General features: G+C 40.6%; 1 long non-coding RNA gene across 1 annotated transcript in view; it reads right to left on the bottom strand.

Moving 5' to 3' along the window:
• Positions 1–3,203, bottom strand: part of LOC138924300 (uncharacterized) — a 45,485-nt gene extending 42,282 nt beyond the window's left edge. Inside the window, exon 1 of the long non-coding RNA XR_011439253.1 lies at positions 2,205–3,203. This is a non-coding gene — a long non-coding RNA (uncharacterized lncRNA). The remainder of the gene's footprint in view (positions 1–2,204) is intronic.
• Between the last annotated feature and the right edge of the window lie 10,402 nt (positions 3,204–13,605).

Genomic DNA, 13,605 nt, shown 5'->3' with positions numbered 1-13,605 from the left:
TTGCCACCTATCCTGACATCTCAAGAAGCTGTCCAATAACTGCTGTAACAACCAGCCCAAAATGTCCAGGACTTGATTAATAACTGACAGCTTCCCTAATTTTGGTCCCTCCCCACTTCCAACGTGGGACCAACTAGAGAAAGCCAAATATGTTCCCCTAACCAATCACACAAGGATGCCCTGTTTCCAGTTAGCCTGCCTACATCTTCCCTGTGCCAACAGCCTCAAATCAGGGCACACCGGAAGTCTTCTCATTTTTCCACTATAAAGCTTTCCCACTCCTCTGCCTGTGTTTGAGTCTCTGACGAACCTCCAGCGACTGTGGCTGACTCCCTTGCTATAGCAAGCTCTGAATAAATAGCCTTTGCTTTTCTAATTTGTTTGGTCTTCATTTATTTGCACAGACAATAGCAGGCATCCTTAACTTTGCTCCTCATTTTAATGGAAACATCCTTAAGTTTTTGCCATTAAGGGTAATATTGTTGTTCTGGAAAAGATTTTATCATGTTGAGGTATCCTTCCATTCCATTCCTAAGAAATATTTAAAATAGAATGTTTACCTTTATCAGATATCTTTTATATTGTATTTTTCATATTCAATGTTTTAAGATTAGATTTCTTATTATTGAACCATCCTCAAATTTCTGAGATAAGCATTTCTCAGCTATGACAAATCATTCTTTCAATAGACCGTAACAATTACTTGCTCAGTTTTAAATTTAAGATTTGAAGTCTATATTTATAGGTAAGGTTCATTTTTAGTATTCACTGTTAATCTTACTAGTTTTATTTTTCAATGGATAATTTTATTTTCAGACTGAGAGGGGATCTTCTAGGTAACTAAAAAGGATGAACCAGAATATTAGCAGCCAGTTATAATTACAAAGGAATAATAAATAAACGCCTCACCTTTAAGAGTGCAAGAATTCAAATGTGTTCAAAAGTGAAGTGCAAATAAACCTACTTGTAAATTTCTGCTCTAATTAAATAGAAAACCATTATTTTAAGTGTTGTCTTCATCTGGAAATTCTCTACTGTAGAGAACCATAGCACTCAGCTAGAGAGAGAAAACTCTATTGATATTAGAGATAGACCTTAAGACTTCTCAGGAATAAGAATAGTAAATATATATAATAACGCTTTCTTTTAATACTACCTATTCCTGTATTAAGTGATAGCATATGTTTTACAGATCATATTAATACACGTTTAAAATTTAACTTCATGAAGTTAATATCTTGATGTTAATGATATTAATATTTTAAAATAATTAGATAAAGGGAAAATATAAATCATAAGAATTTAACATATGCTAAAAAAGATATCATAAATCATTGGCAAAGGGATAGATTATTCAATAATAAGTAGAGTTGGAAAAACTAACAATTTGGGGGTGTGGAGAGACAAAAAAGACTGTCCAAAGAATGAGCCAGGGGGCTCTCTCAAGGTTACCTGACAACGTGCTGGCTGGTAACTGAAGGTGTCACTTTCACCTCCCCGCAGTCTCCAGGTGCTGGGCAGCCAGTGTTCCCGGCAGCTCTCTAAAGAGCTGGCACCCAAGCTCAGGCTTTTTGACACCTGAATTCAGCTCCCCTCTCAAGGTCATTCCCATGTGGGACCACAGTAAATCTGGTACACTCAAGCGAGCACACCACTCTCCTGGACAGCGAGCGCAGGACCCCATGAATCCTGCTGACCATTCTATTTACGAATTCCTGCTTGAGCCAAATAATGCTTGCTTTCTGGTGTTTACGTGAGCCCTCTGCTTGAGGAAATGGGTTTAAACCCTGACCTCACATTACGCACCAAAACTATTCTAGAAGGTCAACAAGTCAATAAAGATAATCAAGACAATGAAAACTAGAATAAAGTGGAAATAAATGACTATCAAACCTCTGGAGGGTGAGACCAATTTCTAGGCTTCATAAAACAAGATGAATCACAAATGAAAACACGAATAGATCTACTATATAAATATTTTAAACTTTCATATAACCAAAATAAAAAGATAAGGAATAGTAGAAATACTTTCATCTACTATGACAATTAACATCCCTAGTACACAGAGAAATTAATACCATTGATTTTTAAAAATAAAACCATAAAAGCCCAACTGATAAAGGTTATAAACAATCTACAAAAAGGAACATGCAACTAGTAATCAAAGAAATGCAAATGCAAGCAACAGTGAGGCACGTTTTTACCTGTTTTCCCTCCTGCCTTTCCCACAGCTCCTTCTTCACCTCTTTTGCTCTTCATCTCCCCGACTTGGGCACGTTGAAGTGCTCCAGGACTCCAGTACTTAGACTTCTCTTCTATCTATACTCATTCCCTAATGATCTCATCCAGTCTCACGGCTTTAAATAGTATCTATTTACCAGTGATTCCCAGAACTTATATCTCCAGCTCGGACTGGAATATACGGCTGCCTACTTGCCATCTCCACTTGGATTTTTTTTTTTTTTTTTTGAGGAAGATTAGCGCTGAGCTAACTACTGCCAATCCTCCTCTTTTTGCTGAGGAAGGCTGGCCCTGAGCTAACATCCGTGCCCATCTTCCACTGCTTTATACATGGGACGCCTACCACAGCATGGCGTGCCAAGTGGTGCCATGTCTGCACCCAGGATCCAAGCCGGCGAACCCCAGGCCGCCGAGAAGCAGAACGTGCACACTTAACCGCTGTGCCACCAGGCCAGCCCCTCCACTTGGATTTTTAACAAGTGGCTCAAATTTAGTGTAAATCTTTTTCAGTCTGATCTACTGATACTGTGTCTCTCCCCTAAACCAGCCTCTCCTGCAGCCTTCCCTTCTTCAGTTAATGGCAACTCTATTCTTCCTGTTGCTCAGGTCAAAATCTTGGTACCATCCTGATTCCTCTCTTTCTCTCATGTGCCACATCTGATCAGTCAGCAATTACTGTCAGCTCCACCTCCAAAATACACCCAGAATTCAGTTCACTTCTCACCACCCCCAGGATCCAAGCCACCATCGTCTGTCACCTGGGTGACTGCAATAGCCTCCTAACTGCTGTCCTGGCTTCTGCTTCCCCCTTCCGCTGTTCTCAGGAGAGCAGCAGAAGAGAACCTGTTAAAACCCAAGGGAGATGCTCTCACTCCTTTGCTCAGTTCTCCAATAGTTGCCCCATTCCCATTCAGAGTAAAAGCCAAAGACCTTCCAAGCCCTGCATGGTCTATCTCCTTCTTACCCTACACCACTGCTTATCTCCTGACCTCGTCTAACACTACTATCCATCTTGCATACTCTGTTCTAGCCACATGGCCTTGATGTCCCTCCAACACACCAGCCATACTCCTGCTACAGAGGCTTTCCACTTGCTATCCCTTATCTGGAATGTTCTTACCAAGATAACAAATGGTTAGCTTTCTCATTTCCTTTGGGTCATTACTAAAAACTTGCCCTTACTTTTCCTCCTCTCCTTCCCTTCCTTTCCTGAACAATTCAGTCCTAACCACATTAGGTGGCACAGAGCAAGACAGACTGACCCATAGTGGTATGTCTGCCAAGCAGGATAAATAAGAAGGGCGCCCATGCAGAGGGGTGGCCTGGCATGGGGTTTCAGACCTGAGCAAGGAGAGGGTATGCTGACATGGAGTGTGGGAGCCCAAATGGGGTCAGAAAGGCATCAAGGCGGAGAAAGGGATGGCAGCAGAGGAAAAGATTGACTACACACACAGGGTTTGATCAAATAAGTAAATAAATTGAGGATAAAGGCAGCTAGATTTCTCACGGTCAGAGTATAGAGGTACAAAAATGGAAAGGAATAAAAACAGAATGAACTCTGAGGTGTTGGATTGAAATTAGAGTAAACTCGGGGCCGGCCGGGTGGCACAGCGGTTAAGTTGCACGTTCCGCTTAGGCAGCCCCGGGATTCACCGGTTCGGATCCCAGGTACGGACATGGCACTGCTTGGCACGCCATGCTGTGGTAGGCGTCCCACATATAAAGTGGAGGAAGATGGACACGGATGCTAGCTCAGGGCCAGTCTTCCTCAGCAAAAAGAGGAGGATTGGCAGCAGAAGTTAGCTCAGGGCTAATCTCCCCCCCCCCCCCCAAAAAAAAGAAAGAAAGAAAGAAAGAAATTAGAGTGAACTCATTGTTTTCAATGTAGATACAAATAAATATACGTGTATATTGTTTGTATATATGTGTAAGTAAATGTTCATACTCACATACACATATTCTCAGTCCATTGAGAGGGCCCGGGAGGAGCAACATCCCAATAGCAAGGAGCACACCTAGCACCAAGAGTGTGGCTTCAAAATAGCATTCTCAAGGCCTCCTTCGAGAAGTGGCAGATTCCAGGGCTGGGGCAGGAAAGCACAAGATAAGCCTGGAACATCTTGGTGTGCCAGAAAGCAAGGAAGTGCTCAAAGAATGATATGAGCATGTCAAAAGAACACAGAAGCTTAACTTGAAGGGGGTTCCAATGGGCAAAGCTGAGAATAATTTGAAGACCAAAATAATGATACTAATTCATTGACTAAAATAGGAAACTATGAGCTCATATAGATATAAATAAACAAACTGAAAGTTTAATGAGGAATGTGATCAACTATCTCCCCACAAAATACTTAATTACAAAGAGAAGACAAGTAACTTCACAGTGGAGAAGCTTGGAAGATACCATCTACATCAAGTGATCAAAGTAAACGTTACCAGTAATGGGACAAATAGAAATTAGGTGTGCCATCTGATAAGATGCAACAAGAACGCAGCATTACTTGTCTGATATCCTGCCAAAAATGCATAACCCTAAGTCTAATCATGAGGAAACAGCAGACAAACCAAAATTAAGGGATATTCTCCAAAATAAGTGGCCTGGGATCTTCAAAAGTGTCAAGGTCATAAAAGTTGAAGAAACACTGAGAAACTGTTTCAAACTGAAGGAGACTAAAGAGACATGGTAACTAAATGCAACAACTTATGCTGTAGAGCGGGAGCCCTTGGGATAAAGGGCATTATTGAGACAAAGAGCAAAATTTGACTAGGGTACAAGGATAGGACAGTATTAATGTATCAATGTCAATACCCCTATTTTGATGGTTACATTTTGATTCTGTAGGAGAATGTTTTTGTTTGTAGGAAAGACAAGCTAAAGCATTTGGGAGGTGGGGCATTATATGGGTCAGTGATTCTTAAAGGGTTCAGGAAAAAGTTTTTGCTACTATACTTGCAAGTTTTCTATGGGGCTGTTATTTAAAGGTAAAATATTTTTTAAAAAACTTGTCACCTACTCAATGAGACCTTTACTAGCCACTCTAACTAAAATGCTCACGCCAATGACACTTCATATTCCCCACCCTGCTTTAGTTTTTTCCTTTAGCACACATTTTTATTTATTTATCTGGTTGATTGTTTCACCCAGGAGGATCTGTGAGGGCAGGAATTTTTGTGTTATTCACTGCTGTGTCCTGAGCATTTAGAACACTGCCTAGAGCAAAATAAGTGCTCCGCAGATATTTAATGAATAAAGGAACGAAGAAGCCTATTAAATAGTAAATATTTTCAGAAAGATAATAACCATTACAAGGACAGGGGAAGTAAAACTGTTACTCTCATCATCGATGATGCATTCTTAAAGAAGTCCTTTTGGAAAACAATTTGGCAATTAAGAGGCATAAAAATATTAATATCCTTTAACCCACAAATTCCACTTTTGGGAATGCATTCTAAGGAACTATCCTAAAATATGGGACAGCAACCACAGTGTCAAGCTGTTCACTGCAGTGTTATTTACACAAAGAGAGAGAAATGTGCAAAAAAAATTGGATAAATTATGCCACATCCACAGATTAAAATTCTACTTTCATTTGAAATTCCATTTCATTTGAAATACTAGTAATGTGGGAAAATGCTTTTTTAATGTACTACTGTGAAAAGGGGAAAAATAAACAGAATATGAGTTTATAATCTATTATTCCAACTAAATACAAATACGAACTATAATAAGCAATTATTGTATTGTGGCAATTTTTATTTGCTTTCTCTGTTTGCCAAATTGTTGGTGATATGGTTTTAATTTACATTCTTAAAGTACATTTATGATAAAAAATATATTCATTTTTTCAAAATCACGTCATGGATAAAACTAGCCAGATGTAGAAAATATTAACCCCATGAAAGAAATTGCTTGGGTGAAGAGATTAGGAACATCCAAATCAGATCGACTAGACTGCATTCAAACATGACTAAATATAAAATAGGTTAAAAAAAAAACAAAAAACCCCTGTTTGATTAAAGTGTGTTAAGAGAAGAAAGTGGTTTGCACAGAATCACAAGAAGAATTTGGGAGCATTAGTCTACTACTGCTGAGGCAAGACATGCTCAATATGACAAAGCCTAAAACCACTAAAAATGTATATTCCACTGTGGATCAGGGTAGGTTCATCAAGCTCACCAGGCCAATAAAATATCCCTCAAGACTATCTAGCACCCTCTGTTCTGGCTCCACGCTCACCAGTGAGCCTTCTGATTATTAACTTGGCCTGCCAGTTCCCTTTTTCTAGGAAGACATACTCTAGACCTCCATGTAGCCACAAGGGTACTCGACATGTGGCTAATCTGAACTGAGATACGCTGCAAGTGTAAAATCCACCCCAGATTTTGAAGATTTCATTTAAAAAAAATGTAAAATATCTCACCAATAATTTTATATGGATTACATGTTGAAATTATAACATTTTGGATATATTGGGTTAAATAAATATATTATTAAAATTAATCTTACCTGTTTCTTTCTATTTTTTTAATATGGCTACTAGAATATTTAAAATTATTTCTGTGGCTCACATTTGTGGGCAGTACGATATTCCTGTTGGAGAGCACCGATCTAGAACATCGAACAAGAATACTGCAGCTGATGCAAATACACAATCTCCCTGTAAACCAATAAATTGACACTGGTTTAGACATCAATCTCTTGATGCAGATCTGTCCCTCACAAACTGATCAACATTACAGTGACAAAATCAAGCCCTGCTAAACGGGGAATCGGACCTTCACTGAAGTGAGCAAATCAAGCTTCTGGCCCCCTCTGAGCTTCGTGGGCACAAGCTGTCAGCTCAGCCATTTCCCCCATCATTTCTCTCTTGGCTCATAATCTTGCGTTTGGACCACGTTCTTCAAGGGATAGGGGTGTACTATTCATCTTTCTTTTCCTAGCATTTAAGTACCTTAAATAAAGACATTAAAAAGTATGTTAAATGGACATTCATCTACATTTTATGCCTTTGATCATAGCTATAGACCTCCTTGTCTTGAAAAGGATTTGTACACAAACCTCTCTATTGTTTTTTTCTTCATCTGTTAATTGCAAACGGCTTATAAAGATTGAACACATAATAAACAGAAAGAAAGCAAAGTTACTTACAGTCATGTGAACTAACAGTAGTGAATAATATAATATGGAGTGAAAGCTTCATAACCATCAGAGCACACTGTATTTTATTATCAAGGACAGAGTCTTAGAGACAGACCACAGAATTGACGTTTCATCATTATACACGGCCTACATTATATGACCTCTTATTTGTCCCTGAACTCCAACAGCAAACTCAAAGCTGATGTAGAATAACGGTGGAAGGGAAAATAGATGACACGAAAAGAAAAGAAGGTTTATCACGGGATCAGTGTGCGCTTTGGCCTCATAACATACACCAGATGGCAATAACTCCTTCTCAGCAAGTAGCTTCTCAATGTCCTACGGGCTGTAAAAAACAAATTCACTGTCAACTTCCTCTGCTAATAATTATTTTTTAATACTGTGGCAGCATCAAAACAATGCCGAAAGTACACACAATCCTTCAATTTAAGGAGGAAAAAACCACAAAAACTTCTCCAAAATATTTATCCTGTCAAAAGGAAAATCCTTTTCTGAGAAATGCTGTTACCAAACAGAAAATCTTGGCTTCTTAAAATCCAGGTGTGTTCTCTTCTCTTATTTTAAGTGAAGTAGATGACCTTTGTTTTACCCATTTGCGGCTGTTTTGCAAAAGCCACTGAAAATGCCTGAAAACTATTGGCATTGTTTTTACTGAAGTTAAATATTTGAAGTTGCTAATTCTATAGAAATGTGAACCCATCCTTTAATATATTTATAAAAATTGTGTGCACAAACTCTTTGACATTGGTCTTAAAATGATCTTTTCAAATACCATGTCTACTCGGACAAGGGAAACAAAAGAAAAAAATAAACAAGTGGGACGTCATCAGACTAAAGAGCTTCTACAAGGCAAAGGAAACCAGGATCAAAATGAAAAGACAACCCACCAATTGGGAGAAAATATTTACCAATCACATATCCGACAAGGGGTTAATCTCCATAATATATAAAGAACTCACACAACTCAACAACAGAAATATCAAACAACCCAATCAAAAAATGGGCAGAGGATACAAACGTACTTTTCTCCACAGAAGATATACAGATGGCCAATAGGCACATGACAAGATGCTCAACATCACTAATCATCAGGGAAATGCAAATCAAAACTACACTAAAATATTACCTTACACCCATTGGAATAGCTATAATCGGGGCCAGCCCAGTGGTGCTGTGGTTAAGTGCACATGTTCCACTTCAGTGGCCCGGGGTTCATCGGCATGGATCCCGGGTGCAGACATGGCACCTCTCAGCAAGCCATGCTGTGGTAGGCATCCCACATATAAAGTAGAGGAAGATGGGTATGGATATTAGCTCAGGGCCAGTCTTCCTCAGCAAAAAGAGGAGGATTGGCAACAGATGTTAGCTCAGAGCTAATCTTCCTCAAAAAGAAAGGAAAGAAAGAGAGAGAGAGGGAGAGAGAGAGGGAGGGGGAGAGAGAGAGGGAGGAGGAGGGGGAGGGAGAGGGAGAGGGGGAGGGGGAGAGAGAGAGAGAGAAAGAAAGAAAGACTATAATCATCAAGACAAAAAATAAAAGTTGGAGAGGTTGTGGAGAAAAGGGAACCCTCACACGCTGCTGGTGGGAATGCAAATTGGTGCAGCCACCATGGAAAACAATATGGAGATTTCTCAAAAAACTAAAAACAGAAACGTCATGTGATCCAGCTATCCCACTATTGGGGTCTATCCAAAGAACTTGAAATCAACAATTCAAAGAGACTTAAGCACCCTTATGTTCACTGCAGCATTATTCACAATAGGCAGGAAGTAGAAGCAATTCAAGTGGCCATGGACTGATGATTGGATAAGAAGATATGGTATATATATATATACAATGGAATATTACTCAGCCATAAAAAAGATAAAATCATCCCATTCGCAACAACATGGATGGACCCTGAGGGTATTATGTAAGCAAAATAAGCCAGACAGAGAAAAACAAACACCGTATGATTTCACTCATATCTGGAAGAGAAGCAAACACATGGACAAAGAGAACTATTTAGTGGTTACCAGGGGGAAGAGGGGTGGCAGCTGGGCATAAAGGGTGAATGGGTGCACCAATACGGTGACTGACAAATAATAATGTACAATTAAAATTTCACAATGTTGTAAACCATCATAACCTCAATAAAAAATAAATAAATAAATTGTGTACACAAGAATTCAATTGTCTTCTCCACTTTCCATAGCTCCAAAGAAACCTTTCTGGTGTACAAGAGAAACTGAAGCAAACATTCTCTGAAAGGTGACTTACTGATTCCAAGAAATAGTATAATTTGATGACAGGGTTTTTTTTTTAAGATTTTATTTTTTCCTTTTCTCCCCAAAGCCCCCTGGTACACAGCTGTGTGTTTGGGGGTTTTTTTCTGCTTTATCTTCCCCAAATCACCCCTGGTACACAGCTGTATATCTTAGTTGCAGGTCCTTCTAGTTGTGGCATATGGAATGCCACCTCAACATGGCCTGAGGAGCAGTGCCATGTCCACGCCCAGGATCCGAATCAGCAAAACCCTGGGCCGCTGCAGCAGAGAGCTCGAACTTAACCACTCGGCCACAGGGCCGGCCCCTGATGACAGTTTTTCTTCAATAGTTTGAGACACTTCAAACAAACTACAATTCACCTGCCCTAATGAAAAGAATAAAAAGTTTAAGTCCTAAGCCTGCAAGCTGAGCTTAAAACACTTCCCCAATGAAGGCCAGCCCAGTGGTGCAGCAGTTAGGTTCACGTCGGCTTTGGTGGCCCAGGGTTTGCCAGTTCAGATCCCAGGTGTGGACCTATGCTCCGAGTGTTGAGCCATGCTGTGGCAGGTGTCCCACATATAAAGTAGAGGAAGATGGGCATGGATGTTAGCTCAGGGCCAGTCTTCCTCAGCAAAAAGAGGAGGATTGGCAGCAGATGTTAGCTCAGGGCTAATCTTCTTTAAAAATACAAAAACAAACAAACAAAAAACCTTCCCCTGATGGATGAATGAAACTATTCTTTCCTTCTACAAACAGATACTACATATGTTAAAGCTCTTTATCATTTTATATGTGGGCTACATGTCATTTTTCAACGGCCTCCCTCCGGGTTCTTGGCTGCTCTCATATTTTCTAGAATTTAACGTCCTTAGGTACACACTTGACTGAACTATTAAAACTCAGATCAATCCAGCAATTCTGGCTTTAAGATATGGAAAATGGGAATAGGATCAGCAGAGAATAATAGCGGGCTAGCTCCAAAGGACAAAAACCAAAGTTCACCCAACAAAGGTCACCCAAGTGTAAACTTGAACCAGAATGGGCACAAACAAGAGGGAGAAGCAAAGCGGCCTCAGCTCCAATCGCACCTCCACCTTAGAGATCTTGAAAACGTACATCATACACCGCCGTTTACAGTAGCTAAATTGAATGATATTCATGAATCCGGGACTAAGAATAATTCAATATTTCAAGTTAAATTAGAAAGAAAACAGAAGCTCTGCACATCGTTAAGCGAGGGTTGTAAAAGATGAAAGCTTGAATGAGAAAAACGATAGTCCCAAGGACCTTGGCGGCGAACAGAAGTTTGGGCGGGGGTGGGCGGAGCCAGGAGCAGGGAAACGGAAGTGGGATAGAGGGCGCTTTCCGCCATTGGCTCCCGAGCTCCCGGCGCGACGTCGACCCCGCCCCGCGCATGCGCAGCTCCCTGACAGAGTTGCGGGAACGCGCCGGCCGTCGCTTATCCAGAGAGGAGGAGGGCGGAGGAGGGCACGTGACCCGGATTGCGGCATTTCTGGCCCAATCCGAGGCGGTTCGGAAGCCCCCTTGCGGAGCAGTTTTGGGACCCCCAGTTCCGCCGCAGTGCTGATCTCTTTTTAATCCCCACCTTTTCGACTCCGCTCTTGAATCTAAGAATCTGGTTTGGCACAACTTCTTGCCGTGTGTCCCGCGAATTAAATTAGGAGCACACTCTAACGTGATTGGCGCTATTTCCCTTTCTCCGTAATTAGAGTGTCGTTTTTCTAATGTCAAGTCCCGTCCTCTCCAAGACGCCCAAATCCTGCTCCTACTGCTTGAGACTCCAGAATCGCTGGAGGGCGCCGTGTTGCAAAAATGGCACCTTAGGGTATTTATCCAAAGAGCTTGAAGTCAGCAATCCCAAAAGTCCTATGCTCCCCAATGTTTATTGCAGCATTGTTTACAATAGCCAAGACATGGAAGCAACCTAAGTGCCCAGCAACAGATGAATGGATGAAGAAGATGTGGTACATATATACAATGGAATACTACTCAGCTGCAAAACAGAACAAAATCATTCCATTTGCAATAACATGGATGGACCTTGAGGGAATTATGTTAAGTGAAATAAGCCAGTGAGAGAAGGATAATCTGTGTATGACTCCACTCATATGAGGAATTTAAAATTATGGACTAAGAACAGTTTAGTGGATACCAGGGGAAAGGTGGGATGGGGGGTGGGCACAAAGGGTGAAGTGGTGCACCTACAACACGAATGACAAACATTAATGTACAACTGAAATTTCACAATATTGTAACCTATCATTAACTCAAAAAAAAAAAATCCAAAATAAAATAGTACCCTAGAAAAGGAAAAACTACTTTATCTCAGGGGTTCAGGATTAGGGAAATTAAGGTAAAATTTTAAAGAGGCAAATGTCCCATAGGACTATGACAGATAACTTACCTCAAAAACGTACCTCAGGAGATCACTATTTCACTGTAAGCATTTAAGTAAAATCTCCAGATCTGTTTCTTCAAGCCTTCTATCAAGAATCTGAAGTAGTGATGCTGGGATGAGACTACTGCCCGATGTGGTTGGCTCGCCCTAGAGGAGTGTGATGGGAAACAAGGCCTGAAAGAAACTCAGTCTTAAGGCTGGAGTCCTTGAAGTGAGAAGGGAGTAGGGTAAAAGCAAAATAGATGAGGCTGAGTTCTAGAGTTCTAATCCTTCATGTCCTGCCTGCTACAGTCCAGGAACCTTAGCAGTGGGGAATCAAACAGTGCAAAAGGATAAAATGCCAAATCCATCAAAACAATAAAAAAGGAAATTTCCCTCCACATATCCCAATATAGATAGCTTGGTAAATATAAGACCTGTCACCTGGAATTCTATTCAGAAAGTTTCACTCATGTCCTACAAATAATAAATCCTCAATACTGCGGAAATGAGTTTGTTCTTAACTCCAAATAGTCTCAGAAAACGCGGGGTGGGAGGGAGAGGTGCACGACTAAAAGCTCTGGACTTGTGCTGGCTTCTCTGCCAGAGTTGCAGCGTGGCGGTAATTGCTACTACCCTTGCAGACGCTGGTTTCCTCTGGTGCTGCTGTCATTGGTTCTTAAGAAGTACAGTTGCTTCAACTGCAATTCTTTCCATTATACTTAGAGATTCTTCTACCAACCCCAGTATTCCTCAGTCACAGCTGTCTGTATAAATGACACTGAGCTCCACTGTGCACCCTTTTGCCGGCTTCTCGGTGCCAAGAGAAGAGGGTTCTGGGAGAAAATACCTCCAAGTGGAGAAACCGGTAGCCTCTGAGAGCTAATTCTGGGGCTGTGGACTGAGTCCATCCAGGAAAAGTCACAACTAAGGTGAAGGGCACAGATCATGGCCTTCATCTGTGAGTGGTGCAGTCTGAGTATTTAACAGGAAAATCAGAGAAAATAGGCAAGTGTTTACAATGTCAAAGTTCCTTCCTGAACAGCTAGAATGGGTTGTTTTCACCACTGCTATGTGCCTCTTTCATGGCCTATGTCAATATTGACCAGTGATCTGGATGTGTCCATTTTATAAGTAACCAGGTCCAAATGATACCTTAACAAAAATTTAAATTATTTTTAAATATTAATAAAATTGAAAAAAAGTCGTATTTGCTTCTGATTCTTTTTTAATCAGAATTGCTATTATGTGATAACCCTGCTCAGGGTCTTACCACCCAAAAAAGTGGCTAAATTCGTATGAAATCAAAGTATTTTACCAGTATATAAAGTCTTTTTAAAGGTTCTCCTGGAGATTAACTCATTTTGTAATTTTCATTCTGTGGTATAACCTGTTCTCCTTCAAGTTAGGGCTGCTCAGTAGACTAGTGACACAGTAGCTGCCCCAGGCCAACTTACCCAAGCTAATTCTCACATCTTAAACTGATTAGTACATGAAAAAGGAATGCAGTAGTAGAATGCTATTATTAAGCAACAGCTGCAGAATGTCATTGCATCCAGTA

The sequence above is a fragment of the Equus caballus genome, chromosome 5 (assembly GCF_041296265.1).
Source record: "Equus caballus isolate H_3958 breed thoroughbred chromosome 5, TB-T2T, whole genome shotgun sequence".
Lineage (NCBI taxonomy): Eukaryota > Metazoa > Chordata > Mammalia > Perissodactyla > Equidae > Equus > Equus caballus.
This window is presented reverse-complemented; position numbering and strand designations above follow the sequence as displayed.